General features: G+C 43.0%; 1 protein-coding gene across 7 annotated transcripts in view; it reads right to left on the bottom strand.

Annotated features, from left to right (window-relative positions):
* The window catches only part of MYO6 (myosin VI), a 159,570-nt gene extending 143,184 nt beyond the window's left edge, over window positions 1-16,386 (bottom strand). For 4 of the 7 annotated variants that reach the window (XM_070795753.1, XM_070795756.1, XM_070795757.1 and 1 more), the window contains exon 1: window positions 16,154-16,386. The gene's annotated coding sequence lies outside the window, so the exon portion shown is untranslated. Of the gene's footprint in view, window positions 1-16,015; window positions 16,035-16,153 lie in introns of those variants that run through there. The other 3 variants (XM_070795759.1, XM_070795760.1, XM_070795755.1) reach the window with 2 other exon arrangements.
* Between the last annotated feature and the right edge of the window lie 411 nt (window positions 16,387-16,797).

Below are 16,797 nucleotides of genomic sequence, written 5' to 3'. Positions count from 1 at the left end.
AGCAGTGTATATATATAACTGAATCACTTTGCTGTGCAACAGTAATACAATATTGTAAATCAACTATATTTCAATAAAAAAATAATACCTCCAAAGTTGTTGCTGTTGTTGTCAAGTCACTCTGACTCTTTTGTGACCCTGTGGCCCGTAGCCTGCCAGACCCCTCTTCCATGGGATTCTCCAGGTAAGAATACTCGAGTGTGTTGCCATCTCCTTCTCCAGGGGAGCTTCCCCACCCAGGGATCAAACCTTCATCTCCTACATTGACAGGTAGATTCTTTACCACTGAGCCACCAGAGAAGCCCCAACTTTATGATATTTTGATCCTCAAATATAAATCTGTCATATACACGGGGATGGTGCACAAATTACTTCCACCCTAAAACAAAGTACAGTGTTGCCCCAAGGAAAACATTCACAAGAGTGTCTGAGTTAGCGTCTTCAGGAACTGATGTTTTTTCATGAAACGCTATTTTCACTGGAAAGAATGACTAACAAACCTTGACTAACAAACTCAAACTTGAGTTTTTGGTAAACAAGTTTTGTTTTTCTGAGTGAAGCCTGTCACATCAAGGAAAGCAACTCACAGTATTTCTTAACAATGATACAATTCAAATGAAAACAGAATCTGGGAAAACCTGTATGTGTCACCTTGAACATAAAACAACTTATCCTGGAGAAGTATAAACACTTGACTTTTTTGATGAGATTACATATATTTTGAAGGTCTGCATAACTCAGGGAAATAGTATGTTCCAAATGACCATTACATTATATTATGAAATCACATACAAGGAGAAGACCCATTTAAAGTGCAAAACTGAATAACAAATTTTAATGTCACAAGATACAAAAAATTTACTGATATGGTTTAGAATTTCACTTGGGACTTTAAGAAATTACCATTTAGGAGAAAAGGAAAGATATAAACATCTGAATGCAGAATTCCAAAGAATAGCAACAAGAGATAAGAAAGCCTTCTTCAGCAATCAATGCAAAGAAATAGAGGAAAACAACAGAATGGGAAAGACTAGAGATCTCTTCAAGAAAATCAGAGATACCAAAGGAACATTTCATGCAAAGATGGGCTCAATAAAGGACACAAATGATATGGACCTAACAGAAGCAGAAGATATTAAGAAGAGATGGCAAGAATACACAGAAGAACTGTACAAAAAAGATCTTCATGACCCAGATAATCACGATGGTGTGATCACTGACCTAGAGCCAGACATCCTGGAATGTGAAGTCAAGTGGGCCTTAGAAAGCATCACTATGAACAAAGCTAGTGGAGGTGATGGAATTCCAGGTGAGCTATTCCAAATCCTGAAAGATGATGCTGTGAAAGTGCTGTACTCAATATGCCAGCAAATTTGGAAAACTCAGCAGTGGCCACAGGACTGGAAAAGGTCAATCCCAAAGAAAGGCAATGCCAAAGAATGCTCAAACTACCGCACAATTGCACTCATCTCACACGCTAGTAAACTAATGCTCAAAATTCTCCAAGCCAGGCTTCAGCAATATGTGAACCGTGAACTTCCTGATGTTCAAGCTGGTTTTAGAAAAGGCAGAGGAACCAGAGATCAAATTGCCAACATCTGCTGGATCATGGAAAAAGCAAGAGAGTTCCAGAAAAGCATCTATTTATGCTTTATTGATTATGCCAAAGCCTTTGACTGTGTGGATCACAATGAACTGTGGAAAATTCTGAAAGAGATGGGAATACCAGACCACCTGATCTGCCTCTTGAGAAATCTGTATGCAGGTCAGGAAGCAACAGTTAGAACTGGACATGGAACAACAGACTGGTTCCAAATAGGAAAAGGAGTCCGTCAAGGCTGTATATTGTTACCCTGTTAATTTAACTTATATGCAGAGTACATCATGAGAAACGCTGGACTGGAAGAAACACAAGCTGGAATCAAGACTGCCGGGAGAAATATCAATAACCTCGATATGCAGATGACACCACCCTTATGGCAGAAAGTGAAGAGGAACTCAAAAGCCTCTTGATGCAAGTCAAAGTGGAGAGTGAAAAAGTTGGCTTAAAGCTCAACATTCAGAAAACAAAGATCATGGCATCTGGTCCCATCACTTCATAGGAAATAGATGGGGAAACAGTGGAAACAGTGTCAGACTTTATTTTTCTGGGCTCCAAAATCACTACAGATGGTGACTGCAGCCATGAAATTAAAAGACGCTTACTCTTTGGAAGGAAAGTTATGACCAACCTAGATAGCATATTCAAAAGCAGAGACATTACTTTGCCAACAAAGGTTCGTCTAGTCAAGGCTATGGTTTTTCCAGTGGTCATGTATGGATGTGAGAGTTGGACTGTGAAGAAGGCTGAGCGCCGAAAAATTGATGCTTTTGAACTGTGGTGTTGGAGAAGACTCTTGAGAGTCCCTTGGACTGCAAGGAGATCCAACCAGTCCATTCTGAAGGAGATCAGCCCTGGGATTTCTTTGGAAGGAATGATGCTGAAGCTGAAACTCCAGTCCTTTGGCCACCTCATGCGAAGAGTTGACTCATTGGAAAAGACTCTGATGCTGGGAGGGATTGGGGGCAAGAGGAGAAGTGGACGACACAGGCTGAGATGGCTGGATGGCATCACTGACTCGATGGACGTGAGCCTGAGTGAACTCGGGGAGTTGGTGATGGACAGGGAGGCCTGGAGTGCTGCGATTCATGGGGTCGCAAAGAGTCGGACACGACTGAGCGACTGATCTGATCTTAGTTGTGATGAATGACTGAAGCATATGTACACAATTTACTGACAAGGTCAAATTAATACTTCCTTCCCCAATAAGATATCTGTAGGATGCCAGATTTTCTTCATCCAAAGTTCAACCAAAAAAAAAAAGCAAAATAATGCAACAAACCAAATCATGAGCAGATATGACAATCGAGCTATCTTCTATTGTCAGACATTAAGGAGTTTTACAAAAGTGTAAAAAGTAGCACTCTTTCACTAATTGGTGTTTTGGAAAATAACTGTTTTTCATAAAACATGTCATTTCTGCTAAAATGCATAAATTTTTATTTTTAAACAGATTAAGTATTTTTAAAATTTCTAATACAGCAAACATCAGTAAATATAACTAAACAGATAAGCAAAATCTTTACAGAGTCCTCAATAATTAACGAGTATAAAGGAGTCCTAAGACCCAAGATCTGCTGATCTAAATAAAACCTCGCCAAATCATTTGCTGGCAGTTCACACACTTGAGTCATTCACCATCTAGGAAGAGAAGTGGAGCATGAAAGAAGATACACATATATTATATCACCAGTGATGAATACTATAATACAGGCATGCTTCCAAAACAGTAAACTGGGGAAAGCTACTTTCAAAGATTTAATTCAAGCAGGTTCTGAGAGATGGGTAAGCCTGACTAAAGGCAAGTATTCCAGACAAAGGCCTGTTTGAAGTGGAATAGGGAGATTCAAGAACCGGGATGTGTCTGGGGAGCAGGTCGATGGGGCCTGGGCACAGGACAATGGCCAAAGAGTGACGAATGCGCAGGTGAAAAGCGGGCCAAGAGATCAGTCCACAAAGAGTGTCAAATCCCACAATAAACGTCTGGACTTGCCAATGTATTAAAGCGGTAAACAGGGACTCTCACTGAGGAAGAGATCATTACAGTCAGATGTCTACTCTGAAAGAGAACTCTAAAGGCAATGCACAGGGCAGCCCATACGCCGAGGGTAAAGGCCAAATGCAGGGAGCCGTGCAGGAGAGCAGGCGTGAGGCTGCACCTGGTCCCGGGCAGGAAAGCGATGGCCGACCTTCACAGAGTGTGAGGAGTGACGTGAGGAAAGGTGAGTGAAGTTCTGAGCGTGAACCACTAGCTTAAGGAGGGGATCGTAAGGGAAACGGGGGAAAAGCAGCTTCTGCCTGGAGGTGGTCTGGGAGGAAATATGTGAAATGGGAAGGTGTCTGTGAAGACGATACGTTCAGGGATGATTTCTATAGTTCATGAAGATGTCTGTGGAGCATCAGTCTGGAAAGGTGCTCAAGATAACACAGAAAGCAATCTGAGAGGAAAGCGGCATGAAATGAGAGCTGATATAATTATCAAAAATAAGAACAGCGTGAATAGAGCAAAGTGCCAAGCACAGGATTTTATGAGACATGAACAGTAAAGGCATGGGCGGAGAAAATCAAGCAGCAAAAACTAGACCGCAAACGTTGGAGATCTGGGAGAGTGCAAGAGCACAGGCGCTGAGAAGGAAGAGTTGAAGGAAGACTTAGCAGCAGCAGCAGCTGAAAGAGGTTGGAAAAGAAGAACGATCTAAATGAGGCCACTGGATCTATTAACTAGGAGGTTACAGAGCAGTCTCTGTTGAGTGTTCAGGGAGAGAACACAGATTACAATGGAACTGGGTTCACGGCCTCATTAACAAGGTATTAGGTACAGGAAATAAATATTTTACTAAGGACTGCATGAAACTGTGTATTCCAAACCAACAGTCTGTCCGCTTTTCAACCATAACAACTGTTTCATAAACTCTCACTCTAAACTTTATCTGTTATTTTTAGAGGATGTATTTCAGATTCATGTAAAACACTTACTTTGGCATTTAAACAGAACACTAACATTTACCTAATAAATTTTTATGACACAAAAAGAATTTACTGTTGTGCTATATATTTAACCTCAACCTACTGCTTAAAAGAACATTATTCTTCGTCTAGATAAGCCTACTAAAGTACATTTTAGTACAAATACAACAAACAGCACTTAATAAACCCATTTTTTCAATCCCTTTTTATTAACAGTATCAAGCACAGTATGAAGTCAAACTCAATTTAGGCATATTCATATGAAATGTTTGTTTAGCCGGGTCTGTGTTTATACAAAGGTCGTATGTGAAAGACCCAGACTTATTAGTATAATCTAGAAAACAATCATTTGTTTTACAAAAGGATTCTTCCCTTTACAAAAGAAGTCACTTATTGGGATCCTTTAAACAAGCAGCTTTCCAAGGATAACAAAAAATTACAATTTAGTTATTTAACTTACACAAAACTTGACAGCAATACATTTGTTTAAAGCAGACTAATAAGGTAAGTGAAAGGGGTAGTGGTTAAGGAATTTAAAACGTCATCTAGAATGGTTTAGCCTCTACACGCCCACAAGGTCTCCCCGGTCATCAGTCCGAGAGGCCGCGGCCCTGTGAACAACAGGAATTAGTGGGCAGGGACACCAGAGCGCATCGCAGAGGACCTATCCGCCCTGGACGAGAAACCACGCCGCTGCTGCCTAAGGGTCAGGATGTTATCACCCTCGTTTAGACAGAGAAGGACACAGTGGCTTAATCCTCAAAGCTTCAAGTCTTTAAAAGAACATACAAAAGAGGAAACTAACATTCTAAACGGGACAGAGGCTCGGATCCAGACCCCCAGAAGACGCCTTCAGCCCTGCCCCCACTACAGGGTCACCTAGGCAAGTTGCTAGACCTCGGTTTTCTCAGCTACAAAAGGAGGTGAGAAGAGCCACCTCACAGGGCCCACATTAGAATTAATGAGGAAAGGACTATAGGGCTCGCAAAGTGGGGGTACGTCACTGGCCCTCAGGAGCTACCAGAACTGTACTCTTGGAGAGTCATTCTGGGCCCACTCCTTCAATCATCATCATGAGACACTGCTGTCTTTGACTGCTCAAGCATGCTCAAGTACTCAGGTGTCTGTAGGTCCCGAAAATAGTCTAGGTCAATGTTGTTGCCAAACAGCGGGATCGCAGAGAATAGGACCAAAGTGCATGAGATTCTGGGCCAGTTCCAGAGGCACACTGTTAATAAACAGCCCACTTTCTGACACACTGACATTCCACGCAGCTGTCAAGCTATCTCCATTTATGCTAATAACTCGTGAAAATCATCATAGCAAACAACTGGTTTATAAATTCCTAATTTACGCTGCACACCCACCCCCCTTTCAAAAGCAAACTCATCAGTCAAACTCATCAGTAGAATCTATCTCTATAAAATACAAAATTCTGACTCAAATTTTATTCTTTGACTTACTGGGTTGGCCAAAAAACCATCTGAAGTGAATCTGGTCATATGCTCAAATTCATTCAATTCTCTTCCTCCCCTCCCCCTCGCCACCACATCTGATACAAAATCTTTCTTCTCTGTCCATGGAAATTTCCCAGGCAACAAAACTGGAACAAGTTGCCATTTCCTCCTCCAGGGGATCTTCCCGATCCAGGAACCAAACTGGAGTCTCCTGCCTCTCCTGCACTGACAGGCAGATTCTTCAGGACTAGCACCCCTGGGAATCTCCAAACTAATACAAACCTCCTCATTAGCAGGTGGATACAAAACAACTATTTTTACACTTTAAAATAGTTTTCTCCATCATCTGGACAGCCAACACAAGTCACAGTTCTGTTTGCAGCCTCAAGCACAACAGATACATAAATCATCTTGCTCTTCTCATCTTCAACTCAATAATGACAGGCCAGAAACACAGAGAAAGTAATTCATTCCCTCGCAACACACACACACATGCATACTTTGTTCTTCCCCAAAATACCAAAAGGATAACAGACAGCAAATCATGCCCACAAACCAAAACACAGCTGTTTCATCTAATTTTAGAAAAAAAATAACAAGGAAAGGGAGAAAAGTTCTCTCTGGAATAACTCAATCCTCAAATCAAGGAAATTCAAAGAGCATAACAAGGAAAAGCCAACAGCCTCGATCCTTTCCTGCGGGATACTAATTCTATCAGCATCAAATCAAAATAAACAATATGCTTTCAGAAGATTTCACAAAAGTTTGAACTCGTTCCTTTCAGAAAAAGGCTCACTTACAGGAAAAAAAAATCTAAATATATGATTTTCAAGCACAGGTGTGATTTTGTTTACTCCAAACCTGTTTATTTTTTCCACCATACTCTTTTAAAGACAAGCTGAGAAACTTATTTGTTCCCTTTCCAAACCCCCCTCCCAGTTTTAACATTTACATAGACGTATCGTTTATTTGTATGTTAAAGTTTCATACCTAGGTGTTGGTTACTGATTAATTTGGTCTTTTTTTGGAAGCTGTGAATAAGACCCAGTCTAGCTGCTGCTTAATCTGAATAAAATCTTGGACTCTTTCCCCTGGAACCCGTAAGAGGGGAAATGTAAATTATTCTAATTGCCTTGTCTCAAGTAATGCTCATAAACTAGCGATCTTCACGCCACCTCTTTAAGGCGAGAAATCTTTTTCTTTAGTAATCTTCAGGAATCTATCCAAAGTGAAGACCAGAGGTTTAAACTTTTAGCCACAATTCAGATTAACTAGGTAAAGTTGGCATTAGCAGAAGGCAGCTGTATAACAGTACACTGTGACAGATTCATACAGAAATTTAATGTGTCTTTAAAAGGACTTGGGGAAGAAGAACAATTATTTCATAATAGTCCTACTTCTATGAACTGTATTCTGGTGTTCCTGCTATCAGTCCAAGTGAATAGGAAGTATAAATTCCAGAAGGCAAAGGACTTATCTTACCAAAATATTTTAAGCTTAATCAGTAAAAGATTTTTTTTTTAATGAAAAACATTCATTCTATCAAACCAAGACTACCCAATGAAGAAAATTTCAGAAAGACTTACTAAGGCATAACAACACATGTATTAAAGTGCTATATGTTAACCTGCCTAGATTATGTTTTTCATCAGGCTATATGGATCATTAAATTTCCTAATTGTTTGATTAAATGAGGAAGTATTTTCTAAAAGCATGTAAAAGACAGGTAGTCTCAAGTACTTTGCAGACGCATCACAAAACTAGAAATTATTTAAAATGCACCAAGCCAATGCAACAGAATCCCAAAGTTTCCAATTGATGCCTGAGTCATTCCACTGCACCCCCTTCCCTCTTCTGCTCCACTCCTGCCCAAGGCTCCCTACTCAGAGCCATGCTAACCGGTCTCCCCAGCTGCCTGATAACAGAAGCCACTGGCCAAGACCCAGAAGACAGAGGATGCCGAGAGCCCCGGGAACGTCCCTGCTCCCTGCCTTGAAGCCTGGGCTCCCACCCGCCCTTCTCCTCCTCCTCGAGGCCAGCTCTCTACTCCCAGGATCTCTGGAGAACTGAGGGCTTCTCACCACTGCTATCCCCTGGGTACCTCCCCACTCCATGTTTGCTTCTAAGCCCTGCAGTCTCTTCCCTGGCACCATCCAGGATGGAATCTCTTCCTGCTGGGACCTCACCTGCTGTGGCTAATAAGCCCAAGAGTGGTTATTCAGAAACAGTGCATTATCTAAAGAAATCCAGCTAAAAAGTTTAAAAAGGTCTTAAGATTTAAATGAGGATTATTTATATAATACTGCTGTGTGTGTGTGTGTTTGTGTGTGTGTGTGTACATACATGTGCGCTCAGTCGTGTCTGACTCTTTGTGGCCCCAAGGACTGTAGCCCACCAGCCTCCTCTGTCCATGGGATTCCCCAGGCAAGAAGACTGGAGTGGGTTGCCATTTCCTTCTCCAGGGGATCTTCCCGATCCAGGGACTGAACCCGAGTATTTTATGGCTCCTGCACTGGCAGGTGGATTCTCTACCACCAGCTCCATCTGGGAAGCTCCACTACTATTTGTATAGTCATTTAAAAATTAAACATGACCAGCTCCCTTCCAAATGAAACTGGTTAATAAGCTGAAATACTCTCTACAATTAACGTGTGAAATTTAACACTGCATTGTCCTCTCAAGATAAATGCTGTGAGCTCCAAATAAGCTTAAATGAAAAAAACAATCAATGGAGAGATTCTGGTAACCGATGTTTCACTTCCTTCTACCACATGCTGCCTGGTTAATCCAAGCAATGTTTTGGTGTTATTGCCAACACCCTCCCAAAGCAGAGGATGAAGAAAAGGTGTCAACCAGTGGTTCTCAAATTTTGGTGCACAAATAAATCAACTGAGAAGCTTATTAAAATGCCATTGCTCACATCCCACCCACACCTCTCTGACGTGTTTTTACTAGTTCCCCAGATAATTGTGGTGTGCACCTGTTTAAAACAGGTCAACCCTTCAAGATTTCACCTGAATCTCCAATACATAGCTTGTTTTTCCTTTTGGATGAACATTCCACGTTAAACATGGGGAAAACCCCAACTCGGTAACAATAATACTGTACCCTAGCTATGTGCTTTCGCTGTATTAGTATCTAATCCAGTCCTCATGAGAACCACACCAGCTAGGTAATACTGTAGCCTCCATCTGACAAACTGAAGCCCAGAGAAGCGAAGCCGTGTGACCCTGGTAACAAGAAGCAAAACCCGGATGCCCTCCCCTCTGCCTGCCTTCCCACTTTGGGGCTGGATAAGCAAGCCCTTTTCACAAATGCAACTCTGGAGCCTGGGGGCTGGAATGAAGCGGGTCAGGGGTCAACAGTAAGGCAAACAACAACAACAACAAAAACCCACCTTGTCCCTGCTGCTGCTGCTGCTAAGTCGCTTCAGTCGTGTCCGACTCTGTGCGACCCCATAGACGGCAGCCCACCCTGCCTCCCCCAACTCCCCCCACTCGCCCAACAAGCTCTCCTGACCCTCCGTGCCCACCCCTCACTCACCAAGCCCTTCCCCCTGCGCGCTGTGCCATGATTTGTGGGCGGCACGACGCAAGTCTGTCGACTCTCGCCACGTGAGCGGCTGCGACCACACACTGAAGATGGCAAGGGGTTCAGTCCCAGCTTCTCCCAGTACTGGCTGGGAGCTCGAGCCAGTTTAACACGCCTGTGTCTCTGTTTCCCAAGACACAAGTCACAATGCCAAGGGCACTGAAGCAACCCAGTGATTAACTGAGCTAAGGTACACACAGCACTCGTCTGACAGTACCTACACACGGCAAGCGCTCAATAAACAATAGCTGCCATTAAAATTATACTTTGCCAACCCACTCTTCTCCCTTTACTTTTCTCTCAGCCTTGTTTCCTGAAACTGTGAAAAAAGGTGGAACATATTAGTATTTACCAAAAGTCGACTGGTAACAGGGCTGTGACTCAGGGGACTGAAGGCCAAGAATAGAATATTTTAGAGCAAATGAGGCTTTCAGTAGCCCTCAAATTGCACCACTTTGACAAGTATTTCCCAACTTTAGGGTCAGCCCTGTTAATCACATACTAGAATGAAGAGTCTATAATTAACTTAATTCAAAACAACAATAAAATGTCATTCAGTACGAGGACTTGGTTTTAATGTATCACCTTATCGACACTTAGAACCATGCCTCCACGTGATAGACACTCAAATATTTGTGGAATGAATGAAGGCATATACATACCAACAGAGTCACACCTTACAGCTCATTATGAGTCTTTACAAAAGCAAGATAACCATCAGATCAGTACCAATGTGCCAAGTCATAAAATTTATTTTCAAAATTTCCCCAGAATACTTTTCTCCTTTTTTAAAACTAATTGCAGTTTTCTCTTAAAAACTCTACAACTAGATAACTATCAACATGACTCCATTAATCTACTGAAAATGTTAAAATGTTAGAGTAGTTCCATAATAATGCATCATGCTCGTCTTCCACCTTACATTTAAAAAAAAAAAAAAAAAAGGAAGAAAAAGGAAAAACAATGTGTAAAAGTACATATTTAATAATTATCACTTTAGTGACCCTGATTATTCAGAATTTTCTGACCCATCTGACTTAAATCCATAAAATGAAATAAGTCACTGCTGAGAGGTTGATGAGAAGAACTGACTCATTGGAAAAGACCCCGATGCTGGGAAAGACTGAAGGCAGGGGGGAAGGGGACGACAGAGGATGAGATGGTTGGATGTTATCACAGACTTGATGGACATGAGTTTGAGTAAATTCACCAGGGAGTTGGCGATGGACAGGGAAGCCTGGAGTGCTGCAGTCCATGGGGTCGAAAGAGTCCGACACGACTGAGCGACTGAACTGACTGACTGAAAGGTTAACCCCAACTAACACCTAAGAGCTAAGAGACCTGGAGGAGGGCGGATCTATGGGAATATGAGGGCAGAAGGTCCAATTCTCAGGGATGCTCCTAAGCAGCCTCCCATGCGGCCTTGAACAAAGCACTGCAGTGGCCATTAGGTTTAGTTCAGGTTTTCCCATAAGATGCTAGGAAACACCAGAATGAACGTTTTGGCCAACCCAATACTTTTTTTTTTTTTTTTTTGGTCTCCATTTTCTCATCTGCAGATTAGGAATAAACTTACCACATCTACTTAATCAAGTTTCTCTAGGACCAAATGTACATAAACGAATTCCAAAACGGGAAAGCACCCCACGTGTAAGGTGTTCACTTCTGACGTAAGCGTCTTCAGGTTTTAAGTGGATGCTTCTGATTATCTTTCTTTTCACATCTGTGCCATGCTTTCTGTACCCTAAATCCAAAGATCTGCCAGGACAGGGAAGAACCAGTGCCCATTAACAACTGTATTTAGACACAATGGACCCTCAGTAAATACTGGTTGGAAAAGGTGCTGATCCATAAAGCACCTTTAGAATAGAAGTATTTTAAATCTGCGATATCGAATACCTTACCTGTACAGGTTAAGCGGCAGGTTACCTTCAAATAAAAGAACAAGTGACGTAAGGTACATGAGCGATGCCTGTGGTTCTGTGGGAGCACCGCCTGGCTTTGTGCACATCACTCGGCAGGCATGTGAATATCACCCGAGGAATGTGCCTAGGTATTTTGGTTTCACTGGAGGCCTGCTTTGTGAATAGAAAAGGCCTTCCCCCTCTCTCCGACACTAGCAAGGTTTCTAGCCGGATCTGTTCTTCCGGTTTGACTTCCCACGCTTCAGTACTCACAGGGAGAACTCTTGCAGACTTGTGGTCATTTCTCAAACCACCGTATCATTCTTCAGTTCAGTTCAGTTCAGTCACTCAGTCGTGTCCGACTCTTTGCGACCCCATGAATCGCAGCACCCCAGGCCTCCCTGTCCATCACTGACTCCCAGAGTTCACTCAGACTCACGTCCATCGAGTCAGTGATGCCATCCAGCCATCTCATCCTCTGTCGTCCCCTTCTCCTCCTGCCCTCAATCCCTCCCAGCATCAGAGTCTTTTCCAATGAGTCAACTGTTCGCATGAGGTGGCCAAAGTACTGGAGTTTCAGCTTTAGCAACATTCCTTCCAAAGAAATCCCAGGGCTGATCTCTTTCAGAATGGACTGGTTGGATCTCCTTGCAGTCCAAGGGACTCTCAAGAGTCTTCTCCAACACCACAGTTCAAAAGCATTAATTCTTCGGCACTCAGGTTTCTTCCCAGTCCAACTCTCACATCCATACATGACCACAGGAAAAACCATAGCCTTGACTAGTCGGACCTTTGTTGGCAAAGTAATGTCTCTGCTTTTGAATATACTATCTAGGTTGGTCATAACTTTCCTTCCAAAGAGTAAGCGTCTTTTAATTTCATGGCTGCAGTCACCATCTGCAGTGATTTTGTATCATTCTTACACTACTCAATAAGAAAAAAAAAAAAGATTCATCTTTGAACACCATAATTAGGAAGATATCCTAATAGTTATATTTTAAGATTATTAACAGTCCACTAAATGTGTCAAATAAAAGTGTAAAATTTTAAATGCAGACAGTCCTGGTTCCTCTTAACATTATATATGCCTCAAAAACAGAATTAAGCTTATTATCAAAAACAGAATTAAGCTTATTAAGCTTTAGTTAGTTCTTGATTATCCACACACACACACACACACACACACATACACACACAAAAGCAGATGTGTTACAGATCATCCATTAATAATTTACACTTAGCCCTTGGATGATGGTTTTGTATTTACAGTTGAATTTGAGTATCTTCCAGATGTGAAATTCCCCGCAGTTTAAAACAAATAAACACCTGTAACAGAAGTCACCCAACTCCGCCTTCCTACCATTTTTCTGCTCATTTACTCAACCACATTCTACTGCCGAAATGACTCATTTGCTACAGAAGGTGGACTTTGTGTGCTCATTTTTGTTCTTTATGTCTATTATAGCTCAAGGGACAGTCCTGAAATAAACACAGGCCATTAAAAAAAACTGTTCTAATCGAACAGGTCACCATTTAATCATGATCTAAAAACCATTTCCCCCCTTAGTATTACACAGTTAATTATGTATTATTTAAAAGGCAACTACTGTATTTATGGGCAATAGTCTACCTCATTTTTAAGTTCTAACTAAGAATATTATGCTATTCATTTTAGCTACAATGAAAACCAGTGCTACATTACAGTCTGATTCTAGTTCCTATAACCCACCAAAATTAAAAGTGCACAATACGTGTAATATTCTGAAATTTACCCCCAAAATGATAAAGCAACATCATATCATTGTTTAAGGCTGTCTACCTAAGAATGAAGAAACAGAATTCAAAATTAGTTCCACAGGCCATGTCCAGCCTTTCTCAACATCACGCCTCTATACCTCCTTCAAATCTGCAGTTACATTCTTTAGCACAATACCAGTTCTGCAGGTTTACCAGAACAGTCTACCAAATGCACCTGAGATCAAGGTAACCTGCTCTGGTGGAAAGGTCTGAGGTTTCACGGTCAGAGGACTAGAGTGTGAATCCAGAATCTCTCAGGAATTGACAGGACCTCATTACCTTGAGCAAATATTTAATCTCTGAGCCTAAATTTCCTCAAGGGACAAGTTAGGACAGGTGGTGCTAGTGTAAAGAATCTGCCTGCCAATGCAGGAGACTCAAGAGATGCAGGTTCGATCCCTGGGTCAGGAAGATCCCCTCGGTAGGAAGTGGCAACCTGCTCCACTATTCTTGCCTGAAATATTCCATGGACAGAGGAGCCTGGTGGGCTACAGCCCATAGGATCACAAAGAGTCGGACACAACTGAGCACCAGAGCACACACAAGACCACCAACCTTGAAAATTATTTTGTAGCTCAAGTTCCTCACTGTTCTGCTCACGACAGGTGCCTAATAAATGACAATTTTATCCTACTAAAGAGCCAGTGACCAATTATACTAATACCAAATATCTCATAAGGATCACAGATAAACTGTATGGAATTTATTACAGTTATCATACTTTTTTTCAATCTTTTACTTAAAATGTTTTAATATATAGAAATAAAAAATTCACAAGAGTTAAATATCTTTGTAAAACTGACATTTGACGTAACAGACATGGTACTTCGATTATCAGCAGACTGTAAAATTTTCTTAAAAAAAAAGTCTGGAGTGCTTATATTTATTCAAACCTCATGGTCATTTCTTTAAAATGTTATTTAAAAAGCTGCGTTTTATTGGGAGATTGGGACTGACGCATCTCCGCAATTGATACCATGTATAAAAGAGACAACTGATGGGAACATACTGTGCAGAATAGGGAACTCTCCTTAAAGCACTGTGATGTCCTAAATGGGAGGGAAAATCCACCAGAGAGGGGGTATATGTATATGTACGGCTGGTTCACTTTGCTGTACAGCAGAGGGTAACACAACACTGTAAGCAATTATACTGCAATAAAAATTAATTAATGAAAAAAAAAAGAAAGTTGTATTTGAGAACCCGGAGATAGCCGGGTTATCTAAACAATGGACTACATAATCTACCACAGTCTCCAGGCAAAGTCACAACAGGATGAGAAAACGGCCTCAGCTTCTCTCAGATTTCCTGGCCACTGTTATTTTAAAACTTGATCACACAAACATAAACAGAGGAAAAAATCCATTTCAGATTAAGTCCACGGGTTACGACTTAGGATATTTTTAAGACTTTGCATGGATTTACATTAAATTCTGCAACAGCTTATTACATTTTTCTTGTCCATGTTTCCAGGCACTAATGAAAAATACATATATTATACATAGTTTAAAATATTATATAGAGAGTTTTTAATCATCATCTTTTCTTGAAGTTGCTCACCACTTCCATTACTCCCTCTTAAAGTCAGTTTTTGAACACTAAAATATAACTTAAAAGCCAACAATAAATAGCATGTCACACAGAACATACAAGTGCGACTGGGCAAATGTGCATAAGACTAAAATAACTTTCGTTTACCACTATGCAAGTAATTAAGCTGGATATTTAAAAGTCAATGAGTTATTTTAAAAGGTTGCTTTGTTTCAAGCTCTGGCTATAGACCAAGTTGTGGTGTTACTAAAATTAATAATAAAAGACACCAAGGTAATTTTTTCAGTAAACAATTTCCAATGGCAAACCACAAGCCAAGGAATCTAAGAAGTTTAGTTAATTTGTAGAGAAACGTCCTTTTGCTGCCAACCTTTGTACCATGACCAAGTTCAAGATTCACATTTTATGGTGTGAACAGTGTTCAGCTAAATCTTAAGAATAACACTTTTTAAAACTCTCAAACCCTGACGATACTTAGCTATATTGCCTCTACACGGTCAGAGCACACCAACCAGGAAAACTTACTTAGCAGGAACAGGAGCCTATTAAATTGGGGCAGTGTTCCTAGCTCCTTAGATCTGTAGATTAGGATTTAAGCATTCCTCCACTACAAACTTCACTCCAGATAAAATGTAACACTTTTTCTAGAACTATATGGAAATATTTCTGATACGGATGCTCGAGTAACAATAACCCTCTCAAACTACTTCCTTATCCCAGAGCTTGAGCAATTTTAATCGTTTTAAAGAGTTTTGGAAACTAACAAATATGAAAAGCTCTTGTTCAGTAGCAGATACATAAATTAACATACCCAAAACACTAGACTAACCGAAGACTAAAAATGCAACTTTAAATAGTCCCAATCCGGGCTCCTATATGATTAATAGTAATAGCAGCTGATTCTCACAGAACAAAAAGCACTCTTTTTGCACTGAATTTTAAGCTCGTGGACGAAAGAGAAAACTGTCACGGAGCGCCCAGGTCTGAGTTGGACACCTGAGTGCTCTGTTTCAACCTGGGAGCCAGAGATGATACACAAAGGTATCTTAGTGATGATAAACCCATGAAAGGAGACTCTCATTGTCCTGTGGAAATGAGACCCAGCCCTGAGCTCCCGGGAACAGCCGCCGCCCGGGCCCACTCATCACCTGCTTCACCCTCGGCGTCCTCGGGAGAAGAACCGAGCCGGCTCTTCGACCCCGGGCGGCGGGCGGAGGCCTCGAAGCGAGGCCGGGCTCGGACAGCGAGGCAGCAGAGGGCGAGGCGCGGGCGCCCCGGACACTCACCGATGCGGACGCGAGGGCAGGTGCGCGGCGGCGGGGCTACCTGTCGCCGGTAAGGCTGGTGGGTGGGGTGCGGGGCTGACGAGGGCGAAGAGACAGCGACGGCGAGTGCCGGCACCAGGACGGGGCGGCGGCGGCGGCGGCGGCGACCGGTCTCCGGCTCGCTTCCTGCTCGGACAGATCCCGGGTCCGTCTCCACCCGCCGGCCGGCGCCCTGCCGAGTCCCCGGCCCCGCCGCGCGCACGTCACGGCTACGGAGCGCCCGAGGGGGCGGGGAGGCCGCGGGCCCGGCGGGCGGAGCGGGCGCGCGCGCCGGGAGGGGGGGCGCGCGCCAGGGAGGGGGACGCGCGCCGGGAGAGGGGGCGCGCACACCGGGAGAAGGGGGCGCGCGCCGGGAGGAGGGGGCGCGCGCGGGGAAGGGGGCGCGCTCAGGGAGGAGGGGCGCGCGCGGGGAAGGGGGCGCACTCCAGGAGGAGGGGCGCGCGCGGGGTGGGCGCGCACCGGGAGAGGGGGTCGCGCACCGGGAGGAGGGCGCGCGCGCCAAAAGCGGGGGCGCGCCGGGAGGAGGCGCGCTCGGCTCAGGGCCGCCCCGCCCCTCAGCTCCAGCCCGCGGCGCCGAGCCTCCCGGACCTGGTGGGCGCTCGGCT

This window comes from Bos indicus, chromosome 9 (assembly GCF_029378745.1).
Source record: "Bos indicus isolate NIAB-ARS_2022 breed Sahiwal x Tharparkar chromosome 9, NIAB-ARS_B.indTharparkar_mat_pri_1.0, whole genome shotgun sequence".
NCBI classification, from domain to species: Eukaryota; Metazoa; Chordata; class Mammalia; order Artiodactyla; family Bovidae; genus Bos; species Bos indicus.
The sequence above is the reverse complement of the archived record's forward strand: the minus strand, read 5'-3'. Positions and strand labels throughout refer to the sequence as shown.